This window comes from Hippocampus zosterae, chromosome 4, assembly GCF_025434085.1.
Source record: "Hippocampus zosterae strain Florida chromosome 4, ASM2543408v3, whole genome shotgun sequence".
Classification (NCBI taxonomy): domain Eukaryota; kingdom Metazoa; phylum Chordata; class Actinopteri; order Syngnathiformes; family Syngnathidae; genus Hippocampus; species Hippocampus zosterae.
This window is the reverse complement of record NC_067454.1, coordinates 15,573,353-15,591,637: the sequence shown is the minus strand read 5'-3', so window position 1 is coordinate 15,591,637 and position 18,285 is coordinate 15,573,353. Positions and strand designations below refer to the sequence as shown.

The following is an 18,285-nucleotide window of genomic DNA, read 5'->3' as shown; positions in this document are numbered from 1 at the left end:
CTCTTTGACGCTCGAGCCTGTCATCAAGCAGTCGCTGGACTCTGCTCCCCCTGTCCCCTATTCAATATTTTCCTTTACCTCCCCTGGACGTGCGAGTGATGGGGCCAAAGATTGCCTCCACCTGAATGTGTGTTTGTGAAATGCATTATTTATTGCAAAAGCTGCATTCATTTTTTACCTTTTTTTTACACCAGTGGACATTAAGTGGGAATGGGGTGGGGAGGGATATGTCAAGTTGGAAGGGAGGATGAGGGGTCAGGATTTGGCACAATGAGGGTCTGAGGGGAGGAGGAGAAAAAAATACAGGGAATATGATTTTAATTTATTTATTTATGCAGCAACTGGGATTGCCTCATCATCCAGGGTGATACTTGAGGGCATCGTTCTCCAAGCCATTTTGAATCACAATGCCACTCATTTTTTTCATCAAAATGACTTCAATGTATTACACTTTGTGTTTACAATATATGCGTGTGTGGAGCTGTGGGGGGGGGGGGTAGTGTTTGGAGATAGGGTTGGGGTAACAGAAAGGGGTTATGGTTGAGGGTTAGGGGTTGGGGGCTAGGATTAGGGTTGGGGGTTGAGGTTTGAGAGTTAGGGTTCGGAGTTAGACCTTGGGTTGGAGGTTAAGGGTTGGGCTTATGGATGTGATTAGGGTTAGGGCTGGGGTTAAGGTTATGGTTTAGATTAAGGTTGGGGGTTAGGTTTGGTGGTTAGGGTTGGGAGTTAGGTTTTAGGATTAGGGTTGGGCGTTCAGGCTTGGGAGTTAGTATTAGGACAAGGGTTGGGGGTTAAACTTAGGGATGGATGTGAGGGTGAGAGTCAGGGTTAGGGTTGGGAGTTAGGTTTGGGGTTTTGGGTTGAAGGTTAGGGGTTAGGTTTTAGGATTAAGACTGGGGGTTAAGGGTTAGGGTTGGGGGTTTGGTTTGTGGTTTAGATTTAGGGTCGCGGTTAGAGTTGGTGGTTTGGGTAGGAGTTTGTGTTTGAGTTTGGGTGGTTCGGTTGGGGTTGCAAACTCCACACATAAAGGCCAGAGCCAGAATTGAAGGCATCGCCTCTGCAATGCCAGGCCAACGCCCTAATTAGTAAAAAATCAGTTAAAAAACAGTGTTTGAACAAAACCAGAACACACTCCCTAAAATGGCCGTAGAAACTGTACTTGTATGTGAAGGTGTCGCAAGCGTAGCTCCCCTGCATCAGATTGCCTCCAATCATTTCCTGGGCGGAACAAGAATGGCCGTCCAGCGTATGATGTGGATCAGGGGCCGGCGGGCCTCGTCTCTCACTACCATTAGTCCAACTGGTATTATCAGTTTGTCTCCATTATTTTAATACTAACATCATGATGTGCATTTGTGATCTTATTTTTAAAAGCCTCTGAGTAAAGGAAAAAAACTGACTTTCATTTCCTACACTGAACAATCCTAAAATGAGAGGAACATGAACAGAGAGCAAAGTGGCATGAGCGCGTGTACACTGGTGGTGTGAAATTAAACATCCACCATGGCCAACACTGCTGCCAAGTTGCGGCCACCACATTCCCGACACCACCCATTGTCATTAAACATAACAGAAGAAACAATCCTCCTTTTCTTTCATTTTTTTTCTGCACCGACTTTAGATGTTCCTGAACAGCATTATTATGTTTTATTAATATCTTTGAATTATTACTCATTTTCCCTCTTAAAATTGAGTGCTTTAATCCACATCTGAAGTACTCATCAAGGCTGTTGAGGGAAATCAGTGTGGAAGGACACATTATATTTGCAAAAATGCAAAGCATGAATTAAAAATATATGGTTTTACTGAAATATTAACTTTTAATTTTAAAAGGCTCATTTACCCAGAATATTTTATTCTTTCTTTTTTTTAGCTGATTATTATATTTCCACTCTGCAATTTGACCATGTGTTCATTTTTTTTAATTTTACATACACTATCAAAAATATGATTACAGCAGATGGTTTGCATTTGATATTGGGAGGAGGAGAGAAAAAAAGCAAATCTAAATGCTTCCAAGCGTGATAGTTTCAGCTATCCTGCCTTCATGCGCCCCCCCCCCCCTCCCCACAATAGTGAACTGTAATTCCCATGATCACCCTTGAAAGCATGACCTTGTGCTGTGTGACGGGGAGATAGCTCCAGCATGAAGACAGGACGCCACTTATCATCAAGGGATGAGGTGGCTGTTTAATTTCACACCACCAGTGGCTAAAACCCCTGTTAGTGTTGAGCATCACAATAGCGGCTACGCTGGGGGAGCAGATGTCCCGGCGAGGGGGTGCAAAGAGGAGGGGGTTGGAGGGGGAGGCCAGGCAGTGCTGGGGGGGGGGGGGGGGGTCTTGTGAGTGGTGGTAAAAAAAAAGTGTGCGGTAGAGTGGTTGCACTGTCACCGTGTATTGTACTCAGAGCAGGCCGACCCCTGTGGGCATGGGCCAGAAAAAAAAACAGCACCTCTCTCTTTATGATGCACAATAAACACACAAATAGCCATCCGGGTGTAGTGGCTTATAACTGAAAGTAGTGGGATGCACCCACGGGGGACATGAACCGGATCGGGAGGAGCCTCGGCGGTGAGCAAAGGTGGCTCGAATGCCTTTTAACGAAGGCGCTACAGCGCAGAGGCCGACATTAGCGAGCGGCCGATTGCTTTGTGAAGAGCTTCTCATTGTCTGCTGTGATGAACTTGAGCTCTGGCCTCCAACCCAGGGGCCTTTTTGTCTCATCCCGTGTGCCGCTGGCTCCGCTTTTGCTGCCCCACCCTCATGCATCTCTCTCACTCACAAACACACACACACACACACACACGAGCTTCCAGGGCTAGACATAACACAACCCGCTTCATGTGATGCCTTCAGGGTCGAGCGGTGACCAGCACCCCCCTGCGCAGCCCAATATCAAATACAGTAATGAGCCATCCCAAGAAAATGGCAGCCCTCTCAAACATGGCGGCTTTCTGATGGTTCAATGCAAACCAGGGAAGAAGGTCACTACTCTCATCTTTTAACACCCCAGCCACCACCTGCCATCTGGCCTTTCTCTTCTTTTCTCTTGTATCTCTCGCAAATGTCTTCTTTTAGCCATTTTTCCCCACCTAATTTAGTATGCAGATGTAAAGGCTTATTATTTAAGAGACAAATGATGGGGGAGATGAGAAGAGACATGCGGCTGCGTCTGAGTGATGAGAAAATTAGGAGAGTGAACGCCAGCTCCCTGAGAGCTCCCCCCTTTTCATGGAAGGTAATAAAAATATAAAAATAGGAAAATCCAAATAACGGTGACCCTGCCCCTGTATTGTGCAGCTCAGCAAGAAAAGGCAAAGCTGACTGTGATTCTTTCGCAGCACCATATCCCCTCTGAGTGCTCCAGCCCAGTCATACATATTCACCTCGCTACACACACACACACACACATGCGCGCGCGCAGACACTCTCGTATCATTTTTCTATATTTTCTCCATCAGTGGTTGATATGCACAACATTCCAAATTCATTTAGACTGCTGGATTTCTATTTTTATAGTATCAGAACATCAAGTTAAAGAAAATAAATGTTTATTCAGCAGAGTGGCGAGCGCTGGTCCAAAGGGTGGGGGCTCATGCGAAATCAGTAAATCACTCCATCTGCAAGATGAACGGCATGTTTGGGAGTTCATTGCCTTTCGTCTCGGCCGAGTGGCCAGTCTGGCGGCTGCAGTAGCGGGCCCGAAAGTGGGGCGGGTGGGGATGACGCGGAGGGTTCCGGAGGGAAATAATGAAGCGCGGGACCAGCCATAGGCTGACCCCGCATTCACCATGTTGCCAAATATGTTTCGCTGCGTGTTTTCACGCCTTCTCTCTGACCAGTTGCCAGAGTTGACTTGAAAAGTAAGTTAGTTACTTTTAAAATCAAGTAATTTGTAAACTAAGTTAGATTTCAAGTTACTTTATTAGTTACATTCAGCAGCTTCATATGGCACATTGATCAGGTAAGGTGGACACAATCTCATCATATGAGCCCGATTTACGGACATAAATCATAGCACTCACTAAACTAATGCTGTGTTTACACCTCACGATTTTCACAGTCGCAGACTAAAAATTTAAGTCGGAAGGAAGTTTCAGCGATTGTAGCATGCCCCTGCAAAATTCAGTCTTGGTAAAATTTCAGTCTAGGACTTGGCCGTCACAGAAAAAAAAGTGGAAAAAAAACCTCACTGTAACATGTCTTGAGAAACGAGCAGGTGTGAGATGACAGTTTTGCATGTGTCTTTTCAAAATCTTCTCAAAGTCTCTTGATGTCCAGGTAGCTAAACACAGCATCCCATGCTAACATAACACTTAACATATCAGATTGTACAATCACAAATGTCACGTAATGTCAGTATTATTATAAAGTGTATATTATATAATAAAATTGCATGTAACAAATATAAGAGTTTGTAACTATGTACGACCCCCACTCACCCATTTTAAATAGCACCGCCATTTTTGCTGGTGTATTTTATTTTCATTCTGTACTGTGTACAGTTCATTTTTTAAATGTATTTTTGTGCGTGCAAATACTTTTTATTTTTCTACTTTCTTCATTTTTTGCTGCTGTAAATTGCGCATTTCTCAATTGTGAGACAAATAAAGGTTTTCTTATCTTATATACAGAGATAATTCAACTTAGGATGTCTGTAATAAGAACTGCATGAATTTTAAAAAAGTACCGTCTAAGTCATTCTACTAAGGCAGAGGTTCACAAACCTTTTACAGTACGATCTAAAAACATGCTTTACAAGTGCCACCATAGTGACCATCATCAAAATACAGTAACATAGTGGGCCTAAGTTCATGATCGTAGAAAATAAAAATACTGCAATGATTACATTGAAATGGTTGAAAAAAAACAATTTTGAGTAAAAACCAAACCAAAAAAATATGAAAAAGCAAACAAATCTTAAACATTAAGGACGTTTTTTTTCCTAATACTTAGGTGTGGCTAGAGACATTTTTAATGTTTAGCCACATTGGCTAAGAGTGTTTATAACATAGTGCCATCCCGGATATATAATACTGAATGTATCTAAATTTGACAAAACCTTCAGCTTCCCCGTCATTAGTAACAGGATAAAACGAGTGGACACATCAACACAGTATTTCACAAAATGTGCTACTTCAAAAATTACTGAAGAAAGAGACACCAACCACAGTTACCAAATCAAGATATGAATGTGATCCAAGTAAAACCACAACTGGTGTCCAAGATACAAGGACGGATGAGTCCATTGCACCCCCCCCCCCCCCCCCCCCCAGTGGGATACAATTATTCCGGAGCAAGTAGCTCTGTCCATAAAAATTGGCTCTGGGAACCTATCTGGGAGACTGGAGGCTCACAGATCTGATACCAACACTTAAGGAATAGAAATAAAATAAATGGGACATTTTGGCTGCAGAGTAGCCATGGCAAATCGCAAAGTTCAATCGCGATTTGCTCAACAGCACAACAACATTGGCCCTTAAGCTATTGCTAGATTATGCAACTTCTTCCACCGGTTATTCTACTGGCTAACATGCCTCAAAGTACCAGAAGAAACACAGTTTGAGAGATCAGCAATAGTGGCTTTCTGCCTGCCTGAAAATAAAGGAAGAATCGTTCATGTTAAAATAAGTTGATCAATATGATGGACCATGGCATTACATGCTAAATAAGAGCCATTTGAGAGGCACAGGCGAGACACACGTTAGTGAAGAGTATGTTCTAGAGCTCCTTGCTTGTGGCCAGCGCTAAATTAAATACCCTCGGAAGCCATTAGGCTAAACAGCCCGCGGAAAGAATTTGTCTCCACACAGAAAAATGACATTAAACGCAGGCAATCATGATTCAATCAATTATGTATGAATTATATTTTTCCGTGTAAAATGTCTTCAGTTAATTCCCCTTTGTGTACAATGTCCATTACATTAGAGGGATGCAGCAGGATGGTCGAAATGAGCGTTTGGCCGACAATTCGTCAGGCTCATGCTGCCAGCAGGAATGAAAACACTGGCCATTCAAAAAAAAAAAAAAAACACTGCAAGGGCTAAAAGTAAAGCGAACACATTCTCAGGGCTGATATAGCTGTAAATCTCTCCAAGAAACGCTTCAGTGTGTGTTCAAGAGAAAAAAGCATTTCAAGCTCAAGCTTGAAAATATTGCTTGTATCAGTGGCCATTGGTAGTGTCGCGACACACAAAAGTGACATTCGAACAGCAGACACGGAATCGATTTGGCATCACTGCTTCATTCTTTTCTTGTGCTATGACTGAAGGGCAAACAGTCCAGGTTGTAGTATACCTTTGAACAAGAAAAATACTGACAAAATTATGAAATGTATACAAAGTGTGTGGCTGAGTGAGACGCTGCTTCACTTTTTTTTTTCTTCTTGTCTCTCTGTGTGACCCGCTCACAGACTTGAACCAATGGTCTAGACCAGCGTTCCCCAGCCCCCTGGTCCGTGGGTCATTTGGTACCGGGCCACACAGAAGGAATAAATAACTTACTGTACATTACTTCAGTTTTATTCATTTAAGAACTTGAAATCTGTTTTATTTTGAAAACTTACCGGATTCTCTGTTACATTCATCTACAGTCTGTCACTCGTGACTCAGACTAAGGTGCGCTTCTCAGTTATGTGATAAGGTTACTGCTAAAATAAAACCCAAGAGCAAACAAAATGAATAAAAATCAAACACCCTAGGAAAATTTCTTTGGGAAGTGGAAAAGGCCAAGCCCGGAGACAAAAGAGGAATCTACGACTGTCAAGAAAAAGAAGGCTACAATTAATAGACAGTATCAGGAGTCCTTCTTAAAATACGGATTTATCTCAATGGGAGATTCGCACGCACCAAGCCCACATTGCATAATATGTGGCGATGGTGAGTCAGAATTTTCATGCACTTTGTATTTGTGGCGTATTTTATTTTGAAAGCACGTTTAAACATTGTCATAGCAACCAGAGAGTGTTGTGGCTAGATTGGACGTTCCATGTGTCATGATTCGTGTTTATTATTGTGTTTAGAAAATACCACCGTTTTCATGCATGCCGTATCATATTATTTTGTTGTATTTATCCGGCCTTAAATACCGGTCCTTGAAAATATTGTCTGACATGAAATTGGTCAGTGGGGCAAAAAAGTTTCGGGAGCGCTTGTCTAGACCCCTTGAACAACCGCTGTCCTTGAAATGAGAATGAAATACGTTGAATGATAAGTAAGTAAGTGGCCTCTTACACTAACTGTACACTAGCAACAACCTAAGAAAAACTTGCAAAGATCAAAATCCAGCTCAATTTATAACAGGGGTTTTAAACGATATGGATGCTCTTCAATTTTAGTTGAACAAAATGTTTATCATTGTGGTTGTACATGTGCTTTTTAGTCACGAAGAATGGCACTGCCGAGAAGTGTTTTTAATAAAGTCTGCCTGTCAAAGTGATTAAAAAAAATAAAAAAAGACAGCAAGTCATTCAGAGCACCCCTCTGTATTTTCTGCTATGGACAGATCATTTGAAAAAAATGTGAGCATTTTTATCTGTGTGAATTCTCAAGTTTATATTCACTTCATGTATTGGTTCTTTGTAGATTGTGTAGGTATACACTCCGTTGTAGCAAATGGGTATTAAATGCACAAGAGTGATTTTTAATGTATCCAGTGATGTGTGCATACACACAATGAAGTCGAATCAAAGAGCATATCACTCCTACGCACTGCTTTCTAGTGTCCCAGAAATCCAACTGACGCCCATCCATATATTTAATGCTGCACATTTGTCCCTTTTGCACTAATGTGTCTTCTTTCTTTGTTTTCTTTAGGCTGTGTAAGTAACACTCAAATATTCAAATTTATAGAGCTAATTGAATCCTTATCAAATTCTGATCAAGATAAATATAGCCCCGGTGCAAAGAGAAGACAGCAGTATTGAAATACAACACTGGTTGTGTTCGTTTGTTCATTCTTCCGTCTACAAGTGGTGCTTTGCTGCCATCAGACATGAGTTACCAGACAGGAGCATTACAGCTAATAAGACGGTGGCAAAACAGCTTTTATTAATGCATGAGGCCATTTTGGGCCTCGAGAAAATCTCACAGAGAAAGGAAGTCATCAGTATACTTGAGAAGACGCAACTGGATGATTACCAATTCAAAGCTGGAAACAGTTACTACATCAGAACAATGAAGCCAATGCAAGTATGATGCGGTTTTGGATGGAATACAAATCACAAGTGCGTGAATTACCATTACTGAGTTTTGATTGACACTGTCAGAGGTGTATTTATTTTGAAAAGTATTCATTACTGTGATTGTACATTCCAGTGGTGTAGAATTGCACTGCGCCGGGGTGACTTTCCTTCATTTGGAGGTCTAACTTAATTCTTTTTGTGCAAGCAAAGTGGTAACCAGCATCAGGCGTATTCTTCGTGGGGTTGCGGGAAGCGAGAGCTAATCCCATACCCTTCATTTTTTTAATTTACTTGGATAATGTCGGCAAATGCTTTCTCGTCTGCGAGGAATCGGTAGTCTAACGGCACACCTATGATCCAAGGGAGACATTTTCAGTTTCTCTATTTTGGGGGATTTTGACAGAACCTGTCATACTATGAAATGTGAACATAGTTCGAGAAATCGAGAATGATACGTGTGACTGAGCTTACCTGAAGTGGCCAGAGCGTAGTCGGAATAGTAGTTCCGCACGGTAGGTGGACAGCTAGAACAGCTTTGCCGCATCTCACTTCATAGCGAGGTGAGGTGAAGACCCCCCATGTGAGTGATGGAGGGGCCACTACAAATTCATGAGCTATTTCAGCTCAGTGTGATGTATTCCCTGCATTTAGTTTGGATCTGGGATCCGATGTCGATTGCTCTGTCCTCATTATAAAGTTCATACACATAAACTCTATCTGGACTTTTCGGTCCGGTGTACCTTATTAAATGGGGATAAACGTGAACGGAAAAATCCCGTGGGGGGTATTTTGTCTTTTTCAAAAGCATGGTGAAGAAAATTACATAAATACATTTTAAATCCAATATCATAATGACTGTACCTTTAGAACAATAAATCTGCTCTGAGCATGTGAGAATTGCAAGAGCATGCAAATGAACCTCAAGGGTCAAAGTTCACAAGTGGACAGAGACGGCATCCCAAACTGGCCCAAACAAATGCAGAGGAACATCTGCTCTGCGTGCGTCACACAAAGCTGTCCCTTCAGAGACCCTCGCAACCCCCAAGAGCCTGGGAACGGCTCAAAGTCAAGGACGGCCTCCACAGTGATTGAGCCCTGAGCGGACACAGCGGCATGCTTTCAATGTGAAAGGGAACGAGTTAAAAATCAGTGCGAGAGACATTTGTTTAACTGGCATCTGTTTGGAAAATGTCATACTAGGTAAGATTATCACAAGAATGTATTATTTCGGGCAATGGAATCTGACCACAGGTGTTCGAGAGGTTTTGTTATTTGGATACGTTTGGGGCAAACACAATGCTACTCATCACCAAAAGAACACGAAACCTACAGTAAAGCGATGCGGTGGCGGCACCATGCCTTGGGGCTGTTTTTCTTCAGCTGAAACTCTTATCGAAGTGGAGCGAATCACAAACAGTTCCGAATAAGAGCACAAAATCTTCAGGCTTAATCTTGAATGTGAACAAGTAAATAGATTCAAAAAAATTGCTGAGAGCCACCGACCTTCATTTGAGGTTAATCACTTGAAATCGTTTTAGGAGGGTGGGCACACTTAAGCACTCACATTATTTAAGTTACTTTTATGTACTCTCTCAAAAAAAAACAATTGCTCTCGATTTTGCAAATACATTTCAACAGGGGTGTGCAGAATCTTTGAGAAAAAGATCTACTGATGAAAGTAAAGCTCGGTCAGCAGTTTATTTTTACATCCCCACTTACGCAGAGATTGAAAAAATATGTGAGGTTGGGCAGATTTTAAGCCACGTTAATGGTGGATGTACATTTGAAATGATTTATCTCAGTCTTGTTTTTTACAACATAAAAACCGAAAGTTTGAACTGGGGTATACAGACTTTTCATATCCACTGTATTTTTGGTAACATGAAAACACAATGCAGATTAAAAAATATATAAACCAGAAGTTCAGTCACTGTCATTTGAAAAAATAAAATAAAAAATGAAGTTAAGGTTGTTATCATGATTTGTTGTTTTTGGACTTTATTATTTCAAAGAGTTGATGGCTTTAACCCTTTCATGCACCCTGTAACCTGATAACATAAGCTGCCCACTATAGTAACCACTGTGCCTGAAAAGCTCTTCTTTTTTTTCCATTGGATGACAAGTGAGTGAGATGCAAATGGCATCATAACATCTGTTACCAAATTCCAAAACACAACCATGTCTTGTAGGCAAAGAGACTTAAACAGTAAGCCTTGGGGGATCTGCCTCACCTCAACCAGCTCTTAAACACAGGTTGTGGACAGGATTTAGTCAATCTCTTAACACAAGACTAATCACGTAGCACATTAAACATGAGAGGCCCCGACCACCCCTAAACACTTTCATTTGGCAGCCTGACACTATGCTTGAAAGGAAACATCAAATGAAGTCAATAGATGGATCAATAGCCATGGATGCCTGAGCTTGCCCTGCAGCCAAAAACCAGCATTGTACAGATCCTCCTGGCCTTAGCTCTGGTCTTCATTGTGTACTGCCAGCGCTGAGGGACAGTTGATGTACGTCTTCTTCTGCCAGACTCGCCCCTCGCATGCCACAGTTGCTCGGTCTTTCTAATGCGGAGCTGATGTGCACCTGCTGGGACCGGGGGTTGCATGGGTGCACTCTCCTCAATGGCGGCATCAATCACTCAGTTGGACTTTTTATGGCCGTTTAAACATGCATTTCACCGCTGTTACTCTTCCGCATAGCAAGTGCGCGATGATAGCGACTGCAGCCCGCTTCTCTCGTTGTCTATTCTGTCAGAATTAGGAGGCATGATTTGATTTTTTTTCAGAGATAAGGCCAAGGATCAGAGCTTTTTCTTAAAATATTTGGCTTTTATACCAAAAAAAAATACCCCATCACGGTCAGTCAAAAATGTGGCATATTTTTAGTTAGTTGAAATAGGTTTTCTAAGTCAATAATATAACCATGGAACTGCTTAGCATGGTCTTGTATGTTCGACAAGTTTGGGAGGTTGTGACGGCACATGCGGTGGTTTTGTACCCCTACGTATTAATAGAATACAATGCCCAACTTTCTATTTGTACTTTTCCATCCTGTTGTTATTATTTTGCATTTGTGGATCTTGCTAAACTGTTTGTACTATTTAAAAGTGTTAGTTTTTTTTTTTGGTTGTTGTGACATTTTTGGGGGGGGGGGGGGGTCGGGGATATCAGCACTTGTTGTTATGTGTGCCTATGAGTCAGCAGCCCATCACAAAGAGCTCCTTTAACTTTCTCCTTTATTTGTACTTTTCAACGCTCATTCTTGTTGCAGATTTGAGTGATGGTAAACCATTTGAACTTGTTTTATTATTTTTATTTTTTAAAACTGTGTGTAAGTGGAAAAAAACATCTTTTTTCACCGTTTGTTAATGATGATACAACTGTGAGAAGCCAGCCGGCATCCCCTGAGTGAGGAATGCAGCCTAGAGGAGAGATGGCGAGGGAGGAGAGATGGTACTATTTTAAAACCAAGTAAAGCAAAAGAGATGACGAAACGAAGATTTCAAATGCAAAAGCAAAAGTATGCAAAATTCCATTTATCATAAATTTTGTGGGGAAAAAAGTCTGCCAGTTTAAACTCAGAATTTTATTCAGGAAATTCTCAGTTTAGTGAAATTAAGCAAGTGAGAAGATAATGTGGTAAAAAAAAAAATCATGATAAACTTCCTTCTACGAGTCCCCTTCCATTCGCACCAAAAATTGAAAGCTGACAAATGTAACCTTAATTACATTCTTCCCAATCACAGCTTAAAGGTAACCTTGTGGCTCTCGTCCGCCCTCACTGATAGAGTGAAGTGCACCGCACCCTCTTCAGGTCTATATTTCACCGGAGGCAGTAAATGCATCGAAAGGACACAAGATGGATACATTATGTATATAGGACACACAAGTATGCGATTTAAGGAGCAGGATGCTGCGTCAGCACTGAAAATGCAAGCAGATCAAGGAACAAACAGGGAAGCGGAGCCCTCCTTATATAGAACCAGGCATGGTCTATTGACCCAAATGTAATTATTTAACACACTCTCTGTTCACCTCCAATCTATCCTTGGTTTCCAGATGGCAGACTTAGCCCACATTTATATTTTAGATGTACAGCTAAGCCCAAAAACGATTCATCACCCAACTAAGAAATTACTTTCAAGATGCTGTAAAGTGAAGCGTTGTTTCTAAATACATGAAACATGTCGGAAGATAACTGCTGAAAAAATAGGACTGAATTATGAAGATAAGGTATAGTTTTTAAATATTTATCCCCATGTCACTTGACATGTCAATTGTCCTGATTTTTGGGGGGGACGCGTGGCTAAAACGGTGCCCAATGACACGTGCCGGCAGATACATATTCAAGAATGAAACATTCACTTTCATTCAGATTATGGGTAATTGTAGTCTTGACTCTGGATCAAAATTCAACATGCACTAAAAACTGCAAGATTGAAATCTTCACATTTCACTTTTATTATTATTCTAATATTTTTATGAGTTTATTATTCATTTGCAGTCCAATAAAACTACAGTGTATCATGTAATATTGGTAATAGGTAGCTTTCTTTATTTTTCAATACAAGAGTGGCAAAATATATATATTTTTAAACAGTATATTTAGTGGATATTGTACTGAACAGAGGCACCTACTGTTCGGCCTCTTAGCGCAGACGGCTCATGATGTGTTTAAATACCGAACAATACATTCATTCATTCATTCATTCATCTTCCGAGCCGTTTGATCCTCACTAGGGTCGCGGGGGGTGCTGGAGCCTATCCCAGCTGTCTTCGGGCAGTAGGCGGGGGACACCCTGAATCGGTTGCCAGCCAATCGCAGGGCACACAGAGACGAACAACCATTCGCACTCACACTCACACCTAGGGACAATTTAGAGTGTACAATCAGCCTGCCACGCATGTTTTTGGAATGTGGGAGGAAACCGGAGCACCCGGAGAAAACCCACGCAGGCCCGGGGAGAACATGCAAACTCCACACAGGGAGGCCGGAGCTGGAATCGAACCCGGTACCTCTGCACTGTGAAGCCGACGTGCTAACCACTGGACTACCGGGCCGCCCTCGAACAATACATAATTGTATTATTGTATTATTATTTTTCTGGGCCTGTTTTGTCACTGATCTTCTAAATGGTGATTTTAAATGTAGTTCATGAATCAAGCATATCATATAAAAGTATGTATACAAGCATCATGTGGAGGAGGAAAAAAAACAAGAGATGAAAATGTCGCTGTGTTTGTCCTTCTGCCTGACACCGGTGCCGTCTTGAAAGGCCCCTGCTCTCGGCGGAGAGACAAACACGGGGGAAGTCCGGAGGTAGCCGCCATCCACGCACTGCTATTTTCCATCCCCTTTAATCATGTGATCAGGGTGACGGCATCATGTCGTCGCAGCGGAGGGAGGGGCTTTGCCGTCTGCAGCTCGCCACCATTTTGTGTGGCTACCTGACGCATTTGTTCACCTACATGGTCACGAGCATTTTGTTGTGGCGTGATGTCTACACCCAATGTTGCTAAAAGGAGCACAGCCAGGGGTGCACAATATCACGCTGGATCTCGCTTTTGGATTTCATGTCATGCATTTCTCTCTGTGGGCTGTCTTGGTGACTGAGCCCATCATCCACCTCACCATCAGCCATGTGAGAGCCTCATATGGTGCAGTCAAATTGCTGTCTGCCGGATCATGGCTCTGAATGTCCAGACTTGATCAAAAGGATTAAAGAATGGGATCGGGGAGGGCGATAGTGGAATAGTTTCAAGTCCTTGCCGTGCATCACACAATTACAAATGCCCAATGGCAGCGATGCAATGGAGAGCGGCAGTGACCAGTCGGCTTTTGACAAAGAAACAGGAAATTAGTCTATTTTCTAGTGTGATACCCCGAAAAGATTCAATCATTTACAGCCCACCTCAAGAGAAAATAAATGTCTGCATGTGATACGTCACAGAGATATCCAAAAGTCAAAGAATTTAAAACAATAAATCAATCCAAAAAAATCACCAACTTTGTCAAATGAACTATAACTAATTAAGTAACTCGCTATAAGTAACTAAGTCCCCAAATTGAAAGGTAGGCTCACTCACCAGTGTAACCACAGTGCAGTACAGAACCATAAAGCTCAATCCCTCTGCATCGCGGGTGCCCCGATTAGGTCACCATATGTGTTTGTAACATTATTAATTCAGGGATATATCAATCCTTTTAGAGTACAAAAATAGAGTTAACGCCTCATGTACAGTAATTCAAACAAATTGTCAAGGGTTTTGTCAAGACGTTTTCTTGACCTAATGAAGTCCTGACTTATGGCCCAGAACTGTTCTCTGTTCTTCCCTGATGGGAAATAGAGTCTTGGGTATGGAGATGCTCTAGTGATGTTTGCCAACTAGTGGTGAACACTGTTATTACAACTTAAAAATGCTCCGCTAAAGGAAGCATTTTATTTTCAGATTTACCCCAAGCGCCACTCCGAGTGTGCCCAAGGGCCACCAGTTGGCCATACCTTGGACAGTCATTTTTGCTCTGCCCCCCACCAAAAAAAATCTGTAAAACTAAATATGTGAAAAAGAGTTTAATGCTACATGTCCACATTTGATTCCGTCATCGTTCTGAGTTTTCCGCACTTATCTTTAAACATTGTGTGAATAAAAAAATAAAAAAACAAATTCTACTCTATTCCAAATTCTAAAAGGCTCTCATAAAGGTGACCAGTGGTCTTATGATCCCTACTCTGATTTATTATATCTTTTTTTTTTCTCTTTAAAGAAATACAAAATGCGTCACAGCAGGCAGGAGGGAGCGGTGCAAATATGCTTGCCAAGGCAGGTTGTTAGAGAGTCAGAGATTTTGGGAGCAAATGATTGCGGCATATTAAGGAGTAATGGAAGTCACAGCAGGCCCCTGTGACACATTCCCATATGCTTTCATCATGACACTGATCAAGGCACCAAGAAAGGTCCATTACTTTCTCTAGTAGCGCTGATGTTATATCACGGAGAAAGTCATCCTGAAAGACGGTACATTGGAGGGCAAAATGTTAAGACCGATGATGGGCAATATCACGTACATTGTCATAAATGAGAAACAACCGAAGGAAGGACGCAATACATGAAATGAAATAACACAAAATCCAAACAATAGCGCAAGAGTTCAGCATCAAGATCAGTTCTCTGTGAGTGCATGAGGATGAGATTTTTTGTAACGATCCTCCTAAATTCGAGTAAATAAGTCTATATTCTGTGCTTTATTCTGGGATTTGCCAGACACGAGGTCTGGCCCTGCATTTGAGACAACAAAAGGCAGTCTTGACATCTTGCCCAGCCAGCAGATAATATTTGCTGTTCAGAGACTGGCTTTCTTTTGTTCCAGGTTCTTATAAGCCCAAGACACTGAAATTTAAACTCAGTTCAAAAAATATTATTTGCCACAGGGCAAGGTAAATCTCTTGGCAGGACCTTTCAAAGGCTTGCCCTGGGTTTGTTTACAATTGATCTTATTTAAAAGTGGATTTTTGTTGTTTTGTTTTTTACTTTTCAAAGACATACTTTCTGCCATGCACGGGTCAAGAAGAAAAATGAATGTTTTTATTCATTTAATAAGCAAAGATATGCAAAGTTAGATTCTCAGCAGATAATATAATTGTTCCACCGCTTGTCTTGTAATTTTCAAATTAAAAACGCAATGCAAGATAACATTTGCCACTGGAGCAAACGGGAAAAATAACTAGAGTGAGCAAGCAAATCAATTCAACTGCCACAAATAATAATAATAATTAAAAAGCCCTCAGATACGCCTGCATAATCTTGAGAGAATAACAAAAATTCTACTTTCACAAAAATAATAATGCTCAATTTTCAAAGACATATTGAAAAAATTACATATATTATTATGATGTATAACCACACTGGTGTTTCCAGAACTGTGCCCCTCTCATCTCGACGAAATAATGTAGACAATATAGTAGTGTGGGGCAAATAAAGGATATCTTAATCTGAATCTTATCTTCTAGGGAAAAATAAAAAGCCATTGTCTATCCCTGAAAATGTGTTCAAATAATAAACTAAAATACATTCAAGTGAACAAATGCAGTCAGCGTGAAGCAACATGTTGCACTATTAACTGCTTCACACCACATACTCTGTGTTGACAGTCTTTCAAACAAAGGCAGTATCGCAAAAATAGTGGCCAAAAAAAAGCACTCTCACCAAAAAGTCAACATCACGCCAAAACATTTTTTTTCTAATGATGCAAACAAAGTAGTCATAAAAATATTCCTAAATGAGGAATAAAATGGCCTTTTATAAATAATACTTTGGTACCTTGACTTCTAAGTTTAATTTGTTCTGTGACCATGTTGGTAACACAACTCATCTCAATTGAAGTGAAACAAAATGGCATTAATTTGTTCCAGACCCCAATTAAAAACCAACAAAAAGGTTTCAAAAAAGCACAAAAGTTGTATTTTATAAAAACATTTAGATAATTTTTCAGAGAGAGAGAGAGAAATACAATTTAAAGGTTTGAGTGCACTTTGTCCATAGGGGTGAGGTGTTGGAGGGCAGTGTAACATATGGCGCATATGGATTAAAAAGAAAAAAAAAAGTTTTGTGACTACACAAGAAAGTGCTGTAGCATTAATTTTTTTAGTTTTAGTTTATTAGTAGTATTAGTTTTTGCAAAGGATAAAGAATATATGCCGTGGAGTGTTGTTATTTTCGCTGTCTATATGTGTTGCTGGACTATTTGTGTGTTTGGGTAATAACGTGACACTGATACTCGTTTCATTAGCCTCTGCATGGCGTTTTGCATTATGTGTTAGCATGAAGAAACTGGACAATCGCAGAAGGAAAAGTTGTGAGTTTGGTTCAAATAAAAGAGTAATTCTCTTTGTATTACTTGTTGTCAACTTTAACTTGGAGTATCAATACACAATGTAAACCCTCTTTTTGTCGAATTGTTCACTGTCTGCCAAACTACTGCTTGTCATGAAGTGAGTTGAGTTCTCACATTTTTCCTTCATTATCAGAGCAAAAATATTATCTGAAAAACACCATGCACCTTGGAAAGACACGCAAGTCGCTCGTAAGTTGAGGTACTGCAGTAAAGTATTTTGGGCTCCCGAGAGGTGAATGTGCAGGGAGCCCCCCCGAGATAGGTGGGGACACTCCTATCAGCCCCGCAGGTTTCCTGGGCAGATTGAGACCACATGAGGAGGTAAAAAGCCACAGAGCTGCTTTAACACTCCTGGGAGACGAGAAGAGCAAGGCGAGGCCACAAAAAATACGCCACAATACACATTACGCCGCACGCGCACACTCATTATGCACCTGCAAGGTTCCTACAGCTTTAGCCAAGTTAAACTCAACATTTCTTAATTCCTTTTGGAATAAAATGTAAGACCAAGTTCCAAGTGTTCTCCACATGTTCACTGTGAGTGTTTTCAACTTGTTTGTGTGTTTTATCGTTTGCTAGAAAATGAAAACAAATAGCTCAAAAGTAAATGTGCGCATTTCATAACAGATTCATTCCTCTGCAGAAAGGACAATGTTTCAATCAAGAACGCTATGAGAAGCATGCTGCACTTTAAGTTATCTGCAACCACCGCCACTAACATTCTAGACTGCCTCTGTATCTCTCGTGGCTTACTTAAGCTCGAAAGAAGTTCCCCGGGGGCACCTTCATTTCCCCACAAACTCCTGTCAAGGCCGCGCAGGTTAACGTGTCCAGTTTGACTACCTGATCAATAGCTGTAAAGGTAATCATTGTGCCAGAGAGACAACTTTGATCCTGCAGTTGCAAGACGCAGGTAAAATCCAGCCAAAAATCGAACGACCCGTGCTAAAATTTTACATCCCACAGTGTTGTTGTTGTTTTGGCATTTTTTTTCCAAGCCCTTTCACATAGGTGCTTGAAAAGGCGATGAAGTCTGCTGCAAACAAGTGCCAAGTGGCCTCTCTGTACCTCCTTTGTTCTTTTGGGAATGAGGTGAATCGAGTCCACTCGCATGCATCGCCAAAATGCCCCCCGAACGTTTCTTCGTGGCCCCTGAGTGGCAGTGTGTAATCGGTCCTGGCAGAGTGCTGGCTAATGGGG

At 41.3% G+C, this 18,285-nt stretch overlaps 1 protein-coding gene across 1 annotated transcript in view; it reads right to left on the bottom strand.

Moving 5' to 3' along the window:
* The window catches only part of zfhx3b (zinc finger homeobox 3b), a 266,964-nt gene that overhangs the window by 239,176 nt on the left and 9,503 nt on the right, over positions 1-18,285 (bottom strand). The window lies entirely within an intron of this gene.